The following is a 23,733-nucleotide window of genomic DNA, read 5'->3' as shown; positions in this document are numbered from 1 at the left end:
GTACTCTTTCCTTACAAAAAGGAGGCGAGTTCCATCCTTGATTCATTAATGATCGAGTGAAACATGTATAGATTCCTGCAGCGTTGGCTGAATGATACATTAAAGTAAATTTCCTTTTGTTTAGGCGAGGTAGTTGTAATCGGTGTTCATTAAGCACTCAATTGCAATCCAAAGAGACGTGCAGTCCATTAGTCTATGGATGGGCTCGGGGCTAGATTATCTGGAAACCCTGCTCTAAAGATTAAACATAGTTTTTCAAGTCCGCCAATAAGCAACGTGGTATCACATCGAGCGACGAGAATCATTTACTATCTAAAGTCTTGCATAAACATTTATGCCCACACTGGATTAGGGCCTGCATCAAAACACCTATAAGAGCAGGTGATTTAAAAAAAAACAGTTAAGACCAACATAAGCGCTCAGAGTTCGTGGTCTTTTAAATAGTACAATATTAAAGCTAATGTAAAGGTCACTGCTTGAACACCTTTGTAACCAATATAATAAACAACTACATTACAATACTTAGGTGATTATGTTAAAGGTTTTGATTACATACCGAAAAAAATGTTGTTTGCATCCAAGAGACAGCAATAAATTAATATGGAATTCTGCTGGTGATTCCAGCTTTAATTCGTGCATAAATCCTGTTTTTTGATCAACAAAAAGCTAGTTTTCCATTTACAGATCTTTCAGGCACCTGCTATTCATTACCATTTCCTTTCAATTCACTACGCATCTCGTGTAACGAACTAAATTTATTTTTCCAACATAACTCTTTGAATAATAATCCTTTCTCCTAACAGCAGTTTTACATTGACGAACTAAAGTTGCGCAAACTACATTTACAAATTTCATGCATGGAGTATTTTTATATCATCAGGGAATAAGGTATAGGTAGTGTAGAGAGAAAGGCTTGTATTTTAACCTTTTCAGAAATGTCATTACAACGGAAATGTATCGTGCGTGCGTTTGTCAGTAGGGTGTAACATTATCAACAGGTATGTGATGACTGTGCGTGGCAGGGGAGAATGTTGAAACAGAAGACTTCGAAAGGAGTAAAAGTCTGGAAACGTTTATTTGAAATCGGGGATGAATGTCTAGATATCCATCTTCATCTGTGATGATGAAGATGGATACTGACTGACAACAGATTTTCCAAAAGTTTAAGGAAAGTATAAGCCGCCTATTTTCTACATTTTTTTATTATTTAGGAATTTTTTTATTAAAAAAACAAATCGGCGAACGCCATTTTATTCCCGTATACGGGAGTAGGCGAGGCCATTTAGCCCTATCTAACTTTTGGGATAGATGGCCCAAGGCTATCACTACTTAAGCGGTACACAGTGAAGAGAGACGGCTCAAATGTGCTGCCATCTCGTGGTCACTAACCCTAACACAATATATTTAATGTCTGAAATAGTGTGGGTTCTACGGTCGATGTTCTTGAGTTTACGGGACGAAAAACCCGCTTGCCCGTGCCAGAGATCGACTAACTCGGGAACCGGTCGAAAAAAGGCCTAGAGAAATTTCCTCGCCGACTAGACTCGAAACCAAGTCTTCCTTCGTGCGGCCAAGCGCCGTGGTGTGCAAACGCTACATCCACTGAGCTACACAGGCTGCCTTATTATCTTTTAATTTAGATCTAAATGTAAGTTAATTTTTAAAAAAAGTTGCTTATGCAAACCTGTCTGGGCAGTGATCCTTGCCATAATACATGCAAATATATGCATCCGAAAGGAGGTATTGTTCTTTGAGATATTAAGGCAATTTAACTAAATCAACTAGTCTCCTACTGTTACTTCATGTGTACGCTTGGATAAAAAAATAATAAAAATAAAAAAATAATCCTTGTTAAGTATGATTTAACACGATAGATAGGTTTACAAGCTATCTATTTCTATTAATTTATTAAGTCACTATCTATTTCTTAAAGTTTTAAACTTTTTTTCGTATGCGAAAAGAAAAAAAAAAAAACAGCAGCTTATACAATGTAAATGTTAAAAGTTACCATCTCAGGGTGGAAATCTGTTAATAAAATAACAAAGCTTGATAATACACTTAAGACATCCAACGGACATAAGGATATTAGCAATAATACTAAAACAATCATATTTTGGGAACTGAAATTCATCTGGCAAATTTTAGTGCCTTAATAGCGTACCTCTAACATCCGGGAAGGCAGAGCAAAGTTTCATATAGGTTTAAAAAAGTCATACACACTGGAGACTGATAAATTCGTCCCCACTACACTCAGTAAAGCAAGAGATACTTCAATATTTTGATTTATAATTGTTCTGATTGGACAAATTATTTCGCCACTTGATACTAAAATGGTAAGATTTAAACCAAAATTTTAAAGAACCTAAATACTAAATCTGGTGCAATAGAATTTAGGTTCTTTAATAAAAAAAAATTTAATTTGGTTATACCAATCAGCCAGAAAGAGGTTTGCATTTTTCAAATAGGCTTAGCACTCAGTTTGTCCAGATATCGTAATAAATAGGCTTAGCACTCATTAGCACTTATTTCAAATAGGCTTAGCACTCAATTTCGTAATTTCGCGTTCAATGAACGCGAAATTACGATATCTGGACAAAGTTTAAGATCTAAAATTTCAATGAAATCTATGCAAGAAACATACCAAACGAATAGATATTTATGCGTTTTATGAAATATTTACATAAATGATAGATTTCCAATGTGAAATCTCACCTCTATGTAAAAGTGAGTAATACATAGAAATCATCCCTTTTTCTTTCTCAGATTTTTTTTTTTTTTGGAGTAATTTCCGAGATCCGGTTTCAAGCCTTTATCTTGCCAAGGTAAAAGATTTAATTGAGAAATTCGGCGAATATCCAAACCTGTTTTTGATGAGTACTAAAAAACACAAACGTTAGGAGTAATTAAAAAAAAAAAAAAAGTGACCGAAAGGGTTAAACATAGCAATAAATTACTGTTGATAGTTGAGTAATTATATTTATTACAGACAAAGAGAAAAAAGCTTTCACTTGTCATTACAATAAAGGCCTTACAGGCATATTATAGATATTTTACGTTATGTAGCTAGCGATCCTTAGCTCTTATCTGGTTTTGCAGATTTATAAATTCTCGATCACAAATTGGACTATACATCAGTTTGTGCCGATTCGGTGATGGATGGGTGCTGGTTATTTCTTGTGTCTTAGGTAGAAGCTGTAGATGACGGCCTTAGGGCAGATGAAGAGGAAATTGCATATTCTGTGTCTGTTCTCTTCTGTATGGACTAAATTCCAATAGTCTTCTTGACTGTGTGCGTAGTTACAGATGCTAGAGGCAGTATTCAGGACATAGGTAATAATGGAGGCTTGCAGCTGTTGATATTGCTTTTCAGTTTTTGGGTTCTTCAGTGGTAGGCTTGTGAATGTTTTCCACTTTAGGATCTGGGTCAGGAAGTCCCTTATGATTCTTATTCCTGCCCAGTTCCATGTAGGGAAAAGAAAGGGCTGCCCAGTTGTGAGACATGTTATGTTTTTGTTCGAAAATAGTGGTTCTGTAAGATCAACAGAGTACACCTGACTCTGTTGATCTTGTCAGTGTGTGATGAAGTTCTGTGTTTTTTCCACCGTTGTAAGCATGTCTGTAAAAATGAGGTAGTTTAGGAAGAGATGGTGCAGAACTGACCATTCGGAGGATTGTGGAAAGTAAGTCCTGGATGATTTCGTGATGTAATCGAAGGTGGTTACATAAGTATGACTGCACTGATCTAATCTTGTTTTCAAAGGAAATCAGGCCTTGACCTCTCTTACTGTGGCTTGCAGAGTTCCGAGTATGTTGTCTAGTTAGTATTGTCCCAGAGGAAACGATACTAACTGGACAACATTTTGAATGTGGTGGAGAAATTCTTCAGGGGTGTGAGTACTTTGAGGGTATGCCATAAGACACTCGCAGCCATTTGGTTAACTATTAGTACTCTTCCTCAAAGTGAAGACATGGCACTGTTATTCCATGATCTTCATTTGACCAGGTGCATTCGATCGGAGAATCATTTCTAGCCTTCCATCTGCCTGACCACAAGCCAGTGGTTTTTGCAGAATTTAATTTGGCCCCTGAAGCTTGTGCATATAGTCTGTGTGCTTCCTCGGTTACGATCATTTCTTCATCTCTGACTATTACAGTGACGTCATCGGCATATGCTGATAGGGTTATTTTGATGTGGCTCTATTATGCTGGTTCGGTTGGAGATGGTGTCGTGTACTCTTTTTAAGAAGGGTTCTATGGCCAGTGCGTATAATTTCCCAGAGAGGGGACATCCTTGCTTGATTCCTTGAGAGTATGACAAAGTGCGAGTGAGCCTGTTAATTTTTAAACAAATTCATCTCTGTATAGTAAATGCACTGTTTCAATGATGAGAGGACCATAGCCAAATGACTTTTAGGACTTCATAAAGGTACTCGTGCTCCACCCTGTCGAAAGCCTTCTCCTGATCAAGGCTGACAAGTGCTAGGTTTTCGTGTTGGCTGTTTGCGATGTGGATGAGATCTCTTATTAAATGGAGGTTATCATGCATTGATCTTCCTGGGACTGAGTACAATTGCTGTTGGCCAATAACTTCAGGCAGTGTTGGCTTTATTCGGTTTACTTTGCAAATGATTTTGCAATCGGTATAAATTAGGGAGATTGGACGCCAGTTTTGGATATCCGTGTGGTCTCCCTTCATTGGTATCAATCGTGCTACTGAGGTCGTGACGGATTGTGGGAGCCCATTGAGGTAGGCTTCTTGCAGTGTTTTGAGAAGTGGTCCGAGTTGATTCCAGAAGACTTGGAAAAGCTCTGAGTGAGACTATCAAGGCCGGGAGATTTGTTCTTTGGCAAGGATGTGCATGCAGTTTTCAGTTCATCTAACGTGATTTTGTTTTCTAAGTGGTTCCGATCTGTTGCAGAGATTTTTTTTTGTTTCAGTATTTCATGAATGGCATGTTTCTGTAGAGCTGTATGCATTCTTGTAGGATTTCAGAAGTGATTTTACTTGGATCTTCTGTGATGCTGCCAGCTTGAAGTCTGATAGCAGAGATGGAGTTTGCTGCCTGGCATTTTTTTTCCAAAGAGAGAGAAATATTTTGTGGGGGCATCTGAAAGATTTATTTGTGTATGCCGCGATCTAAGTAGAGCACTTTTTGCAGATAATTCTGGGAGTTTTTGCATGGTTTGGAAGGCTGAATGATATTCAGGGCTTTCTTCTGGTAGATACTTGAACTGTTCAAGTTGTCGGATTCTAATGTTCCTCTGTTGATTTTTCTAGTAACTGTAGATCTACGTAAAGGATTTTATTTGTGATTTTAGGTGGGGCGACCATGTTTTCATTGGTTCTGTATCCGCTTTCAAGTGAGTGAGGTTGATTATTAAAGCCTGAGTGTTTATGTAATCTGGATCTTTCACGAGGATATTGTTGAAGATCCAATAGGCACTTCCTGATTTGGATGCGTCCAAAGATAATGAAGTTTCAGTTTGAAGAAGCAAATGATCTGAGATATAGGAAGGAATGCGTGAGATGGTTCTAACTAGAGGAAAGGTGGATTTGGAAATGTATCTGGCCAGTCGTGCTTAGTTGAGTGGCCTATTAGTCGCTGTGATTGCTGACCTGCATGAGTATGACTTCTTATCTGGATGTTGATGCCGAAAGACGTCGATGAGTTCATTATCGTTTACCATTGTTTGAAGTTTATTAATTGGCTACGATGTTCAGCACACTGAAGTCTGCCTTTTTCTTGCTCAAGAGTACAATTAAAGTCTACAGCTATTATATGTTCTTGGTCAATACTAGAAAGATTGTTTTGAATGAAATCCAAGATTTGTGATGCCAGAGCATTCTGTTGTGGTATGTAGATGCTGAACACATGTAGGGTATTATGGTTGGGTGCTTTTATGTGAGCATACAAGGCCTATCCTGGTATATCAGCAATCACTTTCAGTTTGTAGGGAGATCTATCATGTAAACCTAAGCTAACTCCTGCTCCATGATGTTGGGTTGCAGAGTGCTGTAGGTCATAAGGCCACTCTGCCCATCTTCTGGATAAATTGGATGAGGAGTTGATGTTTGTTTCTTGCAGAAGTATTAGGTCTATATGATAATTTTTGTACGTAGTCAAGGACTAACTGTTGCGTAAAGCAGCATTGAGAGAAAAAAAGGCTCAACATGTTTATGAAAGTTTGATTGCAAGTTTAATCTGATATTGGTATTTTATTTGTAGCCCATTAATTAGGTAGTATATTCGCTTACTCCTTTAACCTCTTCTCTTTTTGCATTTCACTTTCGAGTGTGGGTTCTGAAGTTGAGATATTAGTTCCGGGATTCTTGTGGTGTATTTAAGGGCTATAGTTAGTTTGTGAGGAGAGTCTCGCACTTTCTGTATGAACGATGACAGCTGCTTCATGGTTAGGGGACGCTCAGTGTGGGGAAGTACCCTCTCTCAGCTTCTTCCTCTTCTAAGTCGTGTGGGAGATCCGTGTTTTCGTGCTGTGAGACTTCGTTATCAGAGCCTTGGATCTCATTACTCGGCAGGCGTTCAAGAGCGACGTGAACCTTTGTCTTTTCCAGTTTGGGATTTTCTTGGCTCTGAAATTCGTGATGAGGAGATAATTTTTGGTTTACTTTTTCCTATGCTTTGATTTTCTTTATGGACAATGTTGTTCTGTTCGATGTTTGTTGATGAATCGTTGGTAATATAGGGACACTGTTTCATAATGTGTTCCTCTTCATGACAGAAGCACTGTGATGAGAAAGTGTAGGTGATTCCATTTATGTCAGAGTTGATTAATTTTGGCAGGTTATGTGGTGCGACGTTTTTGACATGGGCAAATTCGGGCTTCTTCCTGGCTGCTGACAATGGGCGTATTTTTCCTGTGATCGAACCGTATCTTGATAATGGATCTGATGATTGATGAGGAATTTCAGGGGGAACGTTTGATACCATTACGTTTGTCGTAGACGTACCATTACGTTTGTCGTAGACCATTACGTTTATCACTTCAAAGCGGCCCCTATTGGGGCCGCTTTGAAGTGATAAACGCCGATATCGACGCCTTTTTGAAGTACCGTTTGTGCCCATGAGATGGGGCTGAAATACACCTGCACAGTACCAGCTACGGGAAGCGTCAGTAATATTTTTTGCGGGTACAATTTTGGCGATCGCCGTCAGATACTCTTCTAATTGGATGTTTTATTTGGTAGCGAAAATAACAATTCCATTTTCTCGGGAAATGACGTTGATAACGGTGGTAGTTATTTTTGCGTTAATCGGTTTACTGTTGGCTGATGTGGCATTCGTGTGCGAGATCAGTGTTTTGGGAGACGATAGGATATTTCCGTTTTGATACGACATTAGCGTACGATTTGACATTTACTGACCTGTTTTCCGTGTCCATAGCTCTTGTGAACTTTGCTCTTCCTTCGGGGTCCAAAGTATAGACAGATCCCATATATGAGAGGTCGAAGGACCTAGCACAACAGTGTGTAGACGAGGAGTCAGAATTTTGACTTTTTTTTTTTTTTTGAAGAGTTGCACGTTGTAGTTATTTGGAAATCCTTGCGGTATGCTGTTCCGAAGACGAAGAAGAAAAGCAGGTTTGGTATGTTTGCAGTTGTATAGTAAAGGGGTTTGGGGCAGCTGCTGCTCTTGTATTAACAGGTACAACAGAAAGTGGAGGAATGATGTTTGCCAGTTCAAGGAAGCACTACCCATTGAAGTACTTGTAAAATACACACAGAGGAAACACTGCAAGATAGAGGTTGAGAGAGCGATCGGCTATGGGCCAACATGCACTTCTGGACAGCGTAAAGAATTTTTAGAGAAATTTTAGTTGCTCCACCCCAAACGCAACCACTATTATAAGCACAATCAGATTTGAAATAAGTTGATTATGTATAAAATAGCATCTTGAGTGCCTAGTTTTTTGGATGCTGAGGAAACTATGATGTTTGTGCCAGGAGAGACTGTAAATGAACTCATTCATTGGTGGTGAAGCTGGAAGGCATCAGCCATAACACGAAGGGAACGACCACAGAGAAAGAATACACAATTACAGATGAGAAATACGACCAGGACACCAGAGTGTTCCAGTTATTTAGTCATTTTCTTGTCTTGTGTAAAAACTACAGGAGGCATATGGTGCTCAGATTTCGGTATGATGGGGGGCGATTACCATTGGTCATCAACACAGCAGTTTGAGGAAGAGAGCGATGCTAGGAAGTCAACTTTATGTTTGAGTGAAATGACAGTAGCGTCATCGGGATAGAACAGAGATAGAAGTGCAGGTGAACAGAAGTTGCATCCAACAACAACAAGCCGTGCCTTTAGTCTGGTCCCGAAAGGCACGGGTGCCGTTTGCACAGGAGGCAAGTTTTCTGTTACAGGTCATTTATGAAGTCAAATTTAGATCTGTTGTTGCATGCTTTCATATAGACAAAGTATGAAGCTGGAGTTGGTGATACGAGTCATCTGCGGTAAGCGGAATTTATTTTCTTTGACTGCCGATACACTTTGATGAACCAGGACTTGGATGGCAGATAAGAAAGATGGGTAGAATGGGAGATGAAGGCCTTCTTGTATATAGGGATAATTTCTGTGACTTTCGAAGCAGGTATTCCCATGGAAAGGAATAGAAGCTCCAGAGGTCATCCCATTTGGCACCTTTGAAGTGTCAGAGGATGCAGGGTAGGGAGTGGCTTGAATTGTGACACAGGCGATATATTTGGAGGGAGAACTGGTTAAAAAGAGATCCAGAGTATTGGATGAGAGAAAAGCGTTATCAGATGGATTGCTGGATATGTCCCTAGTATGCAGAAAACTAGTTTTGTTTTCGTACATGAGCACATTTTTGCATTTTTTTTTACTTGGTTTATTGTATAAAATACAACGTACTATTCTGGATATAAACGAAAATAATTTTTACATTACGTTTTAATTTTTCTGTCCTCTTTTCGCTTATGTTAATATAAAGTTTTTAAATGGGTATTAAAGTGCAAGATGTTTTCAAGATGTCTCATCATTGGCAAGAAAATCGGAGCATAATAACCACCACCTAGGCTATTTAAATAGAAAAGAATATCTAGGAAGTCATTAGCATGTCGCATGCTTACGGTAACTGTATATACAAATTTGAACAATTTTATGAGACTTTGAATCTTTCACAAAATTGCCACTTGGTACTATGACACGGGAAGATCACAGGATATTTTTACTCAATTTTGGCTTCCGCTTAGTTTTAATCTTTCGAGAATTGGCGTACACTTGCAGTTAAATATGTCAGTTCTAGAGTAAGAAAGCGAGCTTATTGGTATCCGATATATCGTATATTTATGGGATTATATATTTACGATATAATATCATACGTTTATGATGACAGGAAAAATCTAAACGGATCCTTAATCGTCTGCAGTAGAAAAGGCGTAGTATCACTTTTAAAACAGATTAATGTTTTAATATATAATTTTCTACCGGTAGACATGTGACTAAGTCCATTTAATGGGAACGAAAGCTGTCATTATTTAGCAAACGAAAACGAACCAACAGAGGGCGGGGTTATGTGACAATCTGAAAATCAATAACATATCGAACACCTTTCGCTTTTCTGGACATTATAGGAATCGTGAAAGAAAAACGTTATCGGTAACGAAACACAACACAGAACAGCTTATTGATGGGAACGAGAGTACGTTATCATTGCCAGGCTGTTTATTGTCCTACAATCAATTTTGCGAAAAGGAATTGTAGATCGTTTTTGTAATTATCGATATTATTTGGCATTTCAAAATGATAACTCTGAAATATACTTTGTGGAGAGAGTGAGATACTATTTATTTTTATATTAAAAGTAAAAATCAATTAAATAGACTAACGCCAGCAATTTGGGTGATTCAACTGTTTTGTATAATAACCTAAAGTACATTAATTTTTAGCCCATTGAAAATACCCGGAATAACAATATCCTTAAAGTTCAATCACGGCACTTTCGCAAGCCTCTTCAGGACTCCAATAAACAAGATGGTGATCTTATTCCAGACGATAAAATTCGTCTCATTTAGATTTAAATTCGTCTCTCACAGCCACTTGGTTAACCAGGCCGAAAAGCAACAGCACATTTTTAATTTGGCAGACAGTTGGCAATCCAGGACGACTAAAATTTGGAAGAAAATTATTGATAGGAAAATAATGTAAATTTGTGTTGAACTATCATTTCCACAATAACTTTTTGCGAGTACTAAGTTAGTTGATGTAGCGAATGTGATTAGTTTCAAACTATAAATTAATCATTACATATATGGAATAAAGTTTGTAATAAAATGGGGAGGGGGGGTAATATTAGGAAACCTAATAAAGTAATATACAGATTAGAATATGCCTGCATAGCCTCGTAGTAGCGTCCATGACAATAGGTTGTAGGGGAAAAAAGTGCAAGTTTGCCTAGTCGCTGACGAGAAATCCCTCAAGCTTTTTTCAGCCGATTCCACAGTTACTCGAAGTTTCATGTAAGTAGAATTTTCCTGATGGTGGGTCTAACTCAACAATCGACCGTAAGACAATGAGTAAATGTAAATAAGTATTACGATTTAGAACAACTCATTTCGTTGTTCTAAATACGTTCTAAATGTGCTTCACAACCATATGCACCACGAATAAAATTTCCGTTTTAGGACATCAGAATAAATTTTGATTTTCCTTAAAACGGAACAACAATTTGGCTTCACATTTATCGGTGTCCTTTTTAAGAAATATTAATAGCGAAAATGGTGTCAATCAAATGCCGACTACTGAGTGTTGAACAGTTCAGAAGGAAAGCAACAGGGTCGACGATCCACAAAAGTAGATGATATACGTACGAACGGACAAAACAAATCTAACAATTGCAAAGTACACCTAACTCTTGCAGCAGAATAAAAACCGATTGAGCCAAAAACAGCTAAACATTCATTTGATCACTTCAGAGTATTTACATCTGATTTACAACAACGTCAGAAAACACTAACTGGAGAAAAAGCTACTACTGAAATCTTTGAAATGTTAATTTTATTTCCAATAGAAAACGACCAGACTTACAGAGCTGGCCAAATTCAAAAGTAGAGGCCCCCCCCCCCCCTTCAACATTAATGGAACTGTGAACTACCGTTTTCTTCAGCGTGCGACGAAATCGATCTAAGAAGTGGCACACTTCATGATTTCTTCACGACACTGATATCATCTCATTCAGAGTATGAGATGAGCCAAAAATTCCTCCAGATTACCTTCCTTACCTGCTGGATCGGTTTCCATAACTGTCTTTGGAATGTAGTTTCCAGATTAGGTAAAAAATAAAATAATACAAAAAAAAATCGTTAACCCACACACGCTACCAATGCATTGTTTTACAACCTTCCGTGGGTTTTCGCATAAAAAAATATTAACGGGAACGTCACTGCATTGTGCGTTTAGTTGTTAAAGTTCTTCCTTATCAATCCTTTACGTTCGTTCACTGATCAGCGTAAAATAAAAATAATCGAATTAATTCTATTCCACGTCACTGTTTATTTTTAGAGCAGAAGCTTTACAGGTACACACACAAAAAAAAATCTATTCGACACAAGCTGTTCTTTCCCATAGCTTTACTCTCGTTGGTACACCCCAGTATCTTTGTGTAAAGGCTAAAATATTATTTCAGTTAAAAGTAAGAGATGTAAACCTACAGCAGTGGTGACGTGAATAAACAAGTAAACGGCAAGGCTTTCCATGTCATGAACATTCGTTCCCAATAGGATACGTTGAACTAAACATGATTAAAACAGATGTTTGAGATAGTCCAATGCGAAACACGCTACTCCTCTATTGGGATCACTAATCAATTGTTGCCACAGGATTCTTGGAAATTTTCGCTGTTTACTATCCAGAAGCCAACTGTTCAACTAAATAGTATGCTTAACATTCTCCTGGGAAGGAAGTAAAAACTTCATTAGTAGAATCGGAGGTCAATTCAGTACTCACTTGCTAGCGGATAACTTATATTTTGCATGTATTTACACATACATCATGAACGGAAATTTAAAGAAGCCTGTGAAATTTTGATTAACCACCATAATCTTAACAATAATGGTGGCATAAAAATCCCAAGAATTTGGATGGCACACATTCAGCCCACTTAATTTTCCAGCAAACCCTGACGTTAGGACTCTAAGCAGCTTTTAATGGTCACTATTCACACAAGTTTGTTGCAATTTATATGTATACTTATATAAATAATTTTATATATTTATTATTTTTGACGTGAATTTAACCTCCGAGTCTAATAATCAGTTTTTGTTTTTTTTTCACGAGAGCAGGCCAATAGTTTTAACGATTGATCAGTAACTTTAGCATACCATGTAGATTGAAGTGCAGCTTGTTTCTTTGTATATATGTGTGTACTCTAGATGATGACCTTCATATTAAGGTCAAAACGTAGTGTTTATTTTGGTTTATATTCAACTACGGTTTTACTTCAACACGGTAGTTGTTTCCATGATGTATTCTGATCACCGTGTAAGCATGAAAGAATTTGCATGCTTTTCTTTGCCATTTAATTATTTCTTTCTTATCATAAGCTACTCTCCGTAAATGCCCATTAATTTTTAAAGACTAAGAATGATTAGCTGAAGTTCGCAAGACGATTAGCAAAGTACTAAATATCGTTCATTATGTCTTCTATTTCGCCGTGAAGTCCACCCCCTTTCTTCGCTGACTGAAGTTATGCTAACGTTTCCATGGTAATAAAAGCAGTGTACATGATACGGTCAATAGAGACCAGCACTAAGAGACCACAACGTCTGCGTGCTACTGAATGAACGCATTCACAAAGTTCGCGTCAAATGCATATTGTGTTTTTTTTTTTCCCACCAACGAACTGTTTTTGGTTATGAGCTATACTGGTCAGGTAAGTTCATCTAGTTGAGAATCTATACGAAACACTCATTTCAAGTGAGCGCTATACAGCATACGTATTTCGAAATCGAGTCGAAACAGTTTTCTCATATGCATATCCAGAGTTTTGGTAGTCAATCATTTTAATGTTCAATTGTTGGACACAGCTGCATATTAAGATGACCACCCGTAATGTATTTAAACCATTTAATGCTTTAAGATGCATCATCTACAGTTCGACTTTGAAAATAACCTTATCAGTTTACACCAGACTTCGTTTTGGTCTTACCTAAATCGTATTATTGATAAGATGATAATCTTATTGAAAAGGTAGTTTATTTTCCTTCTACTTTCAATGCTTGAAAATACAACTTTGCCCGAAAAGGTAGTTGCAATGGGCTGTGGCATTCCTATAATGTATGCCTCCTTGACCATCACTACAAACTCGCTTTTGAAATTGATTTCACTGAAAGCGGACTTGATCGTGAGTACATAAAATACTTTAGAATTCCGTATTTTAATCTCCATATTCCTAATAGTTGTATACGATGAATATTAGACATCTGCATCAACAAGCGGTGGTGTAAATACTTGGATACTGCTAGCAGATCACTGACAGACTTATTTCCTCCCTCGCCCCTAAAATTTGAACAATAAAATTTTGAAATAGATAACATCACGCGCATCTGCATGGTTAAACTTACTGAAGAATTCGTCACTGTTGTTATTATTATTATTATGTGACACCTCCAAGGAGTTCAAGAAGAATATAATTTAAAGCAATCTATATTCCACTCTTTTTTCACCTATCGGCAATTTATTAAGAAACGTTTTCCAAACCATAGTTCTATGGCGGAGTTAATCACATGAGCTCGTGCTAGTATTTGAATGTGGTCGATATATTAACTTTAACGCTATGAAACTTATTACTGATGAAAGTTATCACCATCATCACTAATGGTATATAATCTATATGTCGGTCTTCCACGTATTGCCCGTCATCCTTGGGTATCAATCTTGCATACTGATTTCCGCTTGCACTCTGCTAATATCTGTTTAATTTGTCTCAATCGTATTGCTCTTATTTTTTGTTTCCATTAAGTTCACCAAATAACAATTGCCTTTTCTCATAGCTAACATTCCACTGTTTAGATATTTTATTAGCCTAGTTCCTTTTTAAGATCCTGATAGAAGTAGATAAAAGTAATCTATTTTCGTCACATTGCAATATATCTCTTGAACTTCGGTACCGTCTACTATCATGCCTCACCCAAGTTTCACTTCTCACCTGTACAATTCCTAGAAAACAAAGCATTCTTTCCGTTTTCGAAATGCTAAATGTAATCTTACACTTCGCAATAAGCTTAACATACCTCGGTTATTGTTTTTATGAGTTCATTTGAAATAAACGTATTATAAAGGAATTGGCCATTAGGAAAAAGAAAACCAGGACGTCCTCTTAAACGATGACTTCTAAGGCCGGAACAGGCCATACTAGGCCTAAATCCTTGATACGTATGATGATGATGATGTATTATAAAGGAAATAGTAAAATTCACACCTATTTGCAACTAGAATTATGCAACTTTACTATATTTTGAGTAACAGTTGCTTATTTATTCTATGCTCGCATTCTACGCTAGATAGGATTACTTCTCTTCACATCTGGAAACTGATGCATCGAGAAACTAATTAGCATTAGACTTTATTTTCTATGACTGCTTTAAAGACATGCAAATCAAATCCAAGAATTAACCCAAAACTTGCTGACAGTCAAAATACGAGACCAAGCTTTGAACTGGTTGAAAACAGTAGCGCGCTCAGGATTTATTCTTTTTTTTTGTGGGGGGGGAGTTGAGTATTGAGTAGACGATTTGAGAATACACACTACGCATCGCATACGACCTATAGCAGGAGTGTTCAACCCGTCGATCGCGGAGCGATTTTTGGTCGATCTCTTGTGTATTCCTCCTTACTTACAAATTTAATTAAAACTGAAAGTTGGATCAGTGGAAGTCAAACAGCGAGCCGAGTGAATACGATTATAAGCAAAGTGTAAAAACTCGATTGTAGCTTAAATATTCCAAAACACATTACATCGATTTTTTACTTAGGTTAAGTCCCATGTGAATATTTAAAAAAAAAAAAAAAATAAACTTTGTCTCGGTATAGTTTGTATTAGATGTTTTTGTAAATAACTCTTTTGAAGCTAACTGTATATACTGCTTTAATAAGAATATGTTAGAGTGTCAAAAACAAAGGCAATGTTTTTGTCGCCGAAGCTGGACATGGCGGCATTAGAAAGATTGTTATTGAAACTTGTATGTATGAGAAAGGCTTGCAGGCTCCAAGTGTAAACATCTCCGAAGTCAGTCAGAAAGAGTTCAAACAACTTTCCGATGGCCGGCAACTTACAATCAAAAGAAAGTGGAGGAGAAGAAAAGGCGTGCCGAACTTGAAACTTATGATGAAAGACTCATACCGATTCTTTGGGGGTTGCCAAACTTCATGCGAGGTCTCAGAAGAGGCCTAATAAAAAGGGACTGAAGCAAGCAGAAGGGGTCCCGGTTCCAGAATTGCTGTCAGAGAGGAGACCGCCCGGTCCACAGTCACCGTCAGAGAGACTGCCCGGATCCACGTGGCTTGAGAAAGGGGTTTCTTGCTTCCAAAAACGAGTTTCTCGGTTCGAGACGTCGCTAGAGAGAGACTACTTCTAGGCCGCAGACAAGGTTTCAAATTGCCGAAAGGAAGAGTTCCGATTGCTGGAGAAAAGTTTCCAGGCCAGGTTAATGTCAGACATTCGTCAGTTTGTTGCGTTTTCATTACAATTTGATGAATCAAACGACTTCACTGATATTGCTCAGTTAATGGTATTTCAAGATTATTCAAGTAAAGAACTTTTGAAAATTATATCATTATTGGGAAGGACTAGGGGAGAAGACATTTTTTCGGCATTTGAATTTGTGAAACAACACAAACTTCCGCTTTTTAAACTGGTGTCTATTACTACTGATGGTGCTCCTGCAATGATAGGTAATAAATCAAGTTTCATTTCATTATGTAAAAACGATGACAAATGTCCAGATTTTTTAACGTACCACTGTATTATTCACCAACAGGTACTGTGCAGTAAAAGATTAAACACAAAAGATGTTTTGGATATTACATTTAAAATTGTAAATTCTGTTCGAGGAAAAGCCCTCCAACGGCATTTGTTTAAATTACAGGCAGATGATGATAGGGAACTTCTGTTGTACAATAATGTTCGCTGGCTCAGCAGAAGTCAATTTTTAGAAAGATTTCTTGTATTAATTAACGATGTAAAAATTTTTCTTGATGAAAAGGAGATATTTATCCACAATTGAGTGATAAAAGATGGTTGTTACACTTATCATTTTTAGTAGATTTCTGTACAAAATTAAGCTATTTAAATTTAGAGTTACAAGGTAGAGATAAAAATTTAATTGACATGTTAAGTTCAATACAAACTTTCCAACAATACTTACTTTTATTAAAGAAAATATATATGTATATAAATTTTATAGAAAATATAAATATATAAATTTTATTTTAGTTGTTTATTTGTGCGTGATCAGATATCAGGTTGGAGGAACGTGATCTATATAAGAGTAGATCGCCGAATAATTTTTTATAGAAAAGTAGCTCGCATAGTAAAAAAGGTTGAACACCACTGACCTATAGCTAAACCGCAATTGCAAAGACCTCGGACTACAATATGTAATGAATGTTGACAATTTAAGAGTTAAAGTTCAAAAAATATGACATAAAAATTTTCATAATTTTCAAAATTAAGTCTTTTTCTAATTTCCTTACGTTGTTTAATGGAAAAAAATTACATTTAAATTAAATACTTGTAATCTTGCAGCTACAGTGGATAAGTGTTTACAGCTTATTGGCAGTTATCTTGCCTGATAACGTAGATACGATATCTACAACAGGTGCTTCTGTAGGCTATAATACGAGATATGTTTTCGTACAGTGGTGTGTCAATAAACCATAATGCTATTTTTTGAATTTCTATCCCCAATTCTTCTTTCCGCGGCACCAAGTGCCACAATGTATACATTGTATAACGAAGCGCTGCTGTACATGCGTAAGGCGAATCGTCCACAATGCGCCTGCGTGCATGCGCAATTAACTAAATATGAAAAATTAAATGTTCATACTGTTGAAATTACTGCAAGAATGATTAATATCCATTACACATCAAATAATTAATACGCTTCTGTAATAAACTAATACAAGAATTTTCTGTTTAAAGATCAAATGGATGACTTTATTATAAACTTAAATTTAGTTTACAATTTTATACCGCGTGGAAATTTCTAAATATTTCATTTTGTTTTTTAAGTCAAAATGATCTTAAATGGCTAACAGTAAGTTAAAGTGAATGTCTCTCACTTTCACAGTATATATACAGGGTCATTTTGACTTAAAAAAACAAAATGAAATATTCAGAAATTTCCACGCGGTATAAATATCGATACTTGTAAGAAAACGCAACAACACGGTTATCTCCAAAAATAAGTAGCACCTAAACGAAACTTTTTCTCTACTTTCAGTAGATATACTTCTGTATTTCTACACAAGTGTCAATTTTCTTTGGTTTTATGTGTTTTCAATGGAAATGACCAGAGTTCGATTCTCATTGTGATGAGATGAATCATTATGTGACAAGATCTTTTTATTTTTATTTTTTTCTTCTCCTGGAATAATGTGCGAGGGGAGAATGCGTTTTGTGACCGGATGGGATGAATTTAAGCGACGGGTGAAATTGTATATTGTATAACAGTCTAGCGAGGGTATAGGACTGGTTTTGAGAGAGAGGCATGGGGGGGGGGGAGGTTACTCTGAGAAGTGGCGTCCATAGGACTTGTTATAGACCCGGAAATGAGCTGTTATGTTTGTACATGAATGCCAGAATTTGTACAGAATAAGATGACCTAAATTGTTGCATCGATTGAATTCATCTGCCCATAAATTGGAGTGAGACGTGGTTGGATAAGGGTGAAAATCATAGAGGTTGAAAAAGAGAAGGAATGCCGTTGATGGTAGCAGAAAAGTTATGCCCAACCGATTTGGAGAAGCAAAGAAAAAAATAATGGCAGTGGTGTATAGAGTTTCCGTATCATTTGACGATGTCATCGCCCCATTCTCTGTTTGGTCTTCCTCTTTTCTTTCCTTCAATCATTCCAAACAGCACCTTTTTTTAATTTTCTCTCATCATTCATTCATCCAGAAAATACCTTTTGAGTATTTTCTGGATCAGGTTTTCTTTTGGTTGTATTTGTCTGTAGATTTCCTCATTGTTCACTTTATGTATCCAACTTATTCTCAAGATCTTTCTATAGCACTTCCTCTCAAATGCCAATATCCTCCTTTCAGATTATCTCAGAAGTATCCAGACCTCGCATCCATAGAGCATGCTGCTGAAGATACAGGTTTCTACAATGCGCAGTTTCGTTTGCATCTTTATAGCTCGGCTCTTCCATATTTTGTCCATGGCTTTTAAAATAGTTCTTGCTCTGGCTATTCTAATTTTTATCTCTTTTTTGGGGTCCAAGTCACGCGTCATGTGGTATTCAAGATATGTGAAGTGTTCCACATTTTCCAGTTGAAATCTGTCTATCGTAACTCTGTTCAGTAACCCCTGTTGTCCGAGTATCATTGTTTTAGTTTTTTTCAAAGTTGACATTTAGTGCATATTTTTTTTCCTTCTGTGTATAGTGTTTACAATGTCTGTTCCAGACTTGCTGTGTCTTCTTCAATCAGGTCGATATCACCTGCAAAGCAGAGGTAGTTTATTCTCATGCCATTTATTGAAATCCCTCCACCTTCTTCTTTAATCTTATCTAGTGTTCTTTCCAGATGTGCGATGAAGATGATTGGTGATGTGAGTCTCCTTGTCTTGTGCCTTGACTAGTGGCAAACCAATCTCCAGTTCTCACCTGCTCTTCTGATTTTTGCTTGTGCTTGGCTGTTTATCTTTCAGCAGGCAGATCAATTTATTGTCCACACCATAGGATTCCAAGACAGCCTATATTATATTTTGGTCAATATTATCAAATGCTTTTTGGAAGTCCACGAAACAGCAATATATCTTTTTGTTCTTTCTTCAAGCTTTCTCTGCTACTAGTCTTAGTGCGAGTATTTGTTGCACTGTACTTCGATCTTGTTGAAATCGGGCTTGCTCATCCGGAAGATGTGCCTCCATATGCCCCTTCAGGCATTCTGTTAGTATTTTCATCAACACTTTGCCAAGATGACTCATTAATGCAATAGTTCTGTAATTGGTGCATTCTAAAGCACTGCCTTTCTTATGAAGAACAACCAAGACCGATTTTTTCCACTCTTTGGGGGCATACCCTGATCTCCATATTTCATTACATAGCTTATGTATTTCTTTTACAACTGATTCTGCCCCATATTTTAGCATCTCGTCTATGATGTTGTCATTTCCAGGACTCTTGTTCTTGATGTTTTATAGCCTTATTCACCTCTTCCAAGATGTCATTTTCAAAGATCTCTGCTGGTGGAGAGATTGCTTTTAGTTCTTTGATTACTTCTGTTGCAGTATCATTTAGTTGATTTTTATATAGTTTGCTGCAATATCTTGTCCATCTGTGTATGATTCATATCTTGTCCATCAATACTTTTTACCATTTTCATCTTTGACTGCTACTAATCTTGTTTGCCACTTCCTATTAGTTTGTAGACCTCTCTAGTTTTGTGTTCTCCATAGTACTGTTCAATGTCTTTGCACTGGTCCTCCAACCATTTGGCTTTATCAGATCTTGCTGCTTTCCGTACTTCATTTTATTTCAGTTCTCCTTTCTCTTGTACCAATTTTAGGGTTTCCTGAGTTATTCATTTCTTGTTAATCTTTTCTCTTTCTGGAATTACTTCCTCTACTGTTTTTGTTAGCACTATAGTCAGTCGTTCTGCTCTTGTATTTATATTTTGTTTTTCACTTGGGGTCTTAAGCTTAGTTTCCAATATATTGGAAACTAAGCTTAAGACCTTAGTTTCGACAAAAACTTTTTGTTGGAATTTGGTAATTCAAATCAGCAGGTTGTTATCCGTTGCAAATTCCAGAAGCATCTCTCCACGTTCATTTCTTTCTTAATATTCAAATTTTCCCATCCTGTGTTATTTTTTGTCAATCTTTGCATTCCAGTCTCCTCCAATGATGAGTATATCCTGCTTCAGCACATCATCAATATCTAGTTGTAGATCCCTGTAAAATATTTCAATGTTTTCATCTGCACTCTCTGTAGTGGGCACGTATATCTGAATGATTGCGATATTAAATGGTTGGGCACTGAATCTTGCAACCATTATTCTTTCACTAACTGGTTTGTATCCTATCATTGTCTGACAGGCCTTGTTACTCAACAGGAAACCTATGGCTGCTTCATGCTTATTTTCATTTCCTGACCAGAGAACTCTTCCACCATTTGATTCTCCTGACAATGTCCATCTCATTTCTGAAATCCCCAATATATCACATCTGTATTTCTTCTTGAAGCAACTGCAATTTTCTAGTTGCCCAGAGTGTCCGGACATTCCATGTGCCAATTGATATTACATCCTTTACAGGCCTGAGTTTGATTTTTTTTTGTCTTTGTTTTCAGTAAATGATTTTTCGATCCAACCCGGATTACTCTATTGGGGACGCAGACCTTGTTTGATCTCACAGATACATGCAAAATGCTTAATATAAATATTCTTACACAATTCAGCATATAGCTTGGAGGTCATGAGTAGCTGTGCATTCATATGTTACGAGTGATATTCCGCACTGTTTTTTGCTGTCAGTTTGCTTTAACACATGTAAAAGTTTGTGATATTTGACAGTAAATTGTATCTGAGAGATACCGCTACCTCCGATATCAGTATAGTATGGTTTATTTTTTTTTTATTCTTTGTTCAGTAATTTCTAGATTGTAACCGAAAATAAACCATCTATTACTGAAATAGAGAGCCAAAGGCTTATTTATCATATGTCCTATAGGAGATGTGCTTTACATTATGGAAAATACTAAGGAAAGTGATCTGGAGTTTACTCACCTTCAGAAGCATAGCTAGAGGGGGCGATCCTCCCCGGGCGGCACTTTGAACCTTTTTAAACTTTTGGTTAATTCTAAAATACAGTCTCGAGAACTCAGTTCCAAATATTGTAATACTACTGCGAATTTTCCTCACAATTGCTGTAAGTGTTGCTAATTGTGAGAGGAGTTTTTCTAAATAAAATAGATTAAGAATTACCTACATTACTATGGAATAGACTTCGCAAATGTCATCGACGATTTTGCTAACAGAAAAGCAAGAAAAATAACATTTTAGAATGTCGAAATTAAAGTTTTACTTCAAAAATAAACAGTTTTAATTTATTTCCCTATACGTCGTTTTGGCTTTTTGTAGTATTTTGTGCGTATTGAGAGGGACGGCAAAAGCTCTAAGCTACACCACTGCTCACCTTTACTACGAGTTGCCCATAAAGTTGCTTATGCTTGCATCCGCCAAAACTCTTAGTTTCTATATTCGGCTATGAAATAATGTTGAATTCAATATCCACTTAATTTGTACTATCATGTATTATATTTGCAGTGTTTTTTCTTTGTTTTATTGCTTGTTTGCCAAGGTCTGGAGAGTAATTTTGCTTGTTATCGTAGAATTTATGCCGATAAGAAAAAAACAAACTGTTCAAATGACTCTTGATAACTTCTTTTGATAAAAAAAAATTGCAGTAAATAATGTAGGCACAAGTATTTATTAAACATTTACTTTGCATTCATTTTTTATCTTTCCTAAAAGAGTACCATACCATATTGGGGATGGATATAGGTTTGGTGAGATGGATAGGAGGGTGGTTGAAGGAGAGATACCAGAGAGTTGTTTATTCAGGAGTGGAGTCAAAAAGACATCTTGTGGCTAGTGGAGTGCTGCAGGGCTCTGTTCTTGGACCACTGCTTTTCAATTTGTTCATCAATGATATTGGAAAGGATTTGAGAGGAAGTGTTCACTTGTTTGCTGATGATGCAAAGTTGGGTAGAGCAATTGTGAGTGCACAGGATGTCCAAATTTTACAGGATGATTTGGATAGTTTGGAGGACTGGGCTAGGAAAAATGGATGTCAGTTTAATGTGGCAAAGTGTAAGGTTATGCACTTTGGGGTGAAAAGAATAGCAGCAGTATATCGCATTGGTGGAACCGTACTCCAGGAGATTGAAGCCAGGGATTTGGGAGTGTTGGTGGATAGGGAGTTGAAGTTTAGGGGGCACATTGCAAAAGTGACTAAAACAGCTCACCAAATCACTTGGGTTCTGAAAAATACTTTAACATGCAGAGACAAACAAGTTGTTGTTCCTCTGTATCGAGTCTTGATAAGACCCCATCTGGACTTCTGAGCCAAGTTATGGGCACCAGGGTTTCTTCGTGATGGGGAGGAAGTGGAGAGGGTCCAGAGACGAGTGACCAAGATGATAGCAGGTCTGTGGAATGAACCTTATGAGAATAGGTTGAAGATTTGTGGGTTGCAGAAATTGGACGATAGGCAAAGGAGGGGTGATATGATTGAGACATTCAAATTACTGAAGGGTTTTTATAAGATTGATCCAGAAGATATTTTTGAAAATATGACTGGTGGTGGGAGGACTAGGGGCCATGCATGGAAGCTGGGCAAGAGCGTGGTTGACAAGGGTGTTAGAGCTAGGTTTTTTACTTGGAGAGTGGTGAATGAGTGGAATAAGCTTCCAGAGTCTGTTGTGGGTGCTACGACCGTGAATGTGTTCAAGGCAAGATATGATAGATACTGTGTGAATGTTGAATAGTTGTTCCAGACATGATGTTAGGGCCTCCCTCGATGAGTCTGTCGACTCCTTGGAGTTTCCCGGAATAATAATAATAATATAAAACGAATTATTAATACAGTAATCGATCATGGATGAATTGTAATTTTCATCATTGATTATTAGATTTAACGATATTTTGATAAACCCAGTAGCATCGAGGGATATATAGTTGGGTGTTATTACAGACTTGGTAATATAGAGGGCATTGAGAAGAAAATGTATGATCAAAATAAACAGGAAAATAAGAAAACGGTGATCTTTATGATTTTAATTATGGTAGTATGGACTGGAATGAAGAGATGGCATCCAGAGAAAAGATTAATAGGTCCATATTATCGACCTATTGCTCTCACTTCAGTTTTGTCCAAAGTAATGGAGAAGGTTCAAGAAAAGTATCAGTTAATCAGTGACCACCAGTATGAAGTTTGGCAACACAGATATCCTGGCTTACATTCACCCACCTCTGGGCTTATGCTATGGAAGGGTTTGGAACAAGCATCATTACACTTGACATCTCTAAGGCATTTGACAGGGTCTGGCATCAAGGGCTTCTCAACAAACTACAATTATATGGACTGCCTTGCACTCTTTGTAACTTGATTGCCAGTTTTCTCTCAAATCGATCTGTGTTATAGTGGAAGGTGTTTTCTCTTCAATTTTTCCCTGTTAATGCAGGAGTCCTTCAGGACTGCCATTTCACCAACCTTCTTCCTGATTTATAAAAATGACCTGCTCACACTGACTGCAAACTATTCATAGCCCTCTCTGTGCTCATCCTACTCATATAAGCCTCGCAGTGCTCAAACATCCCAATCATCAAAATCTTCTGTAATAAGTGACATGAACAATGGTTGCCAAAGTGTCCTTGATTGGGTGAAAACAATCTAGTCACTTTCAATGCTTCCAAAACCAGTTTGCTTTTTTATTTTTCTAAAAAAAGACCTCAAATCTTATCC

The 23,733-nt window shown here is 37.1% G+C and overlaps 1 protein-coding gene across 3 annotated transcripts in view; it reads left to right on the top strand.

Annotated features, from left to right (window-relative positions):
• Cpes (Ceramide phosphoethanolamine synthase) overlaps window positions 1-23,733 on the top strand; it is a 118,839-nt gene that overhangs the window by 24,998 nt on the left and 70,108 nt on the right. The gene's annotated exons all lie outside the window — the stretch shown is intronic.

Source organism: Typopeltis vanoorti, chromosome 26 (genome assembly GCF_054136105.1).
Source record: "Typopeltis vanoorti isolate ZY-2024b chromosome 26, IOZ_Tvanoo_1.0, whole genome shotgun sequence".
Classification (NCBI taxonomy): Eukaryota; Metazoa; Arthropoda; class Arachnida; order Uropygi; family Thelyphonidae; genus Typopeltis; species Typopeltis vanoorti.
Note: the sequence above shows the minus strand (reverse complement) of the source record. Positions and strands in the feature narration are given on the sequence as shown.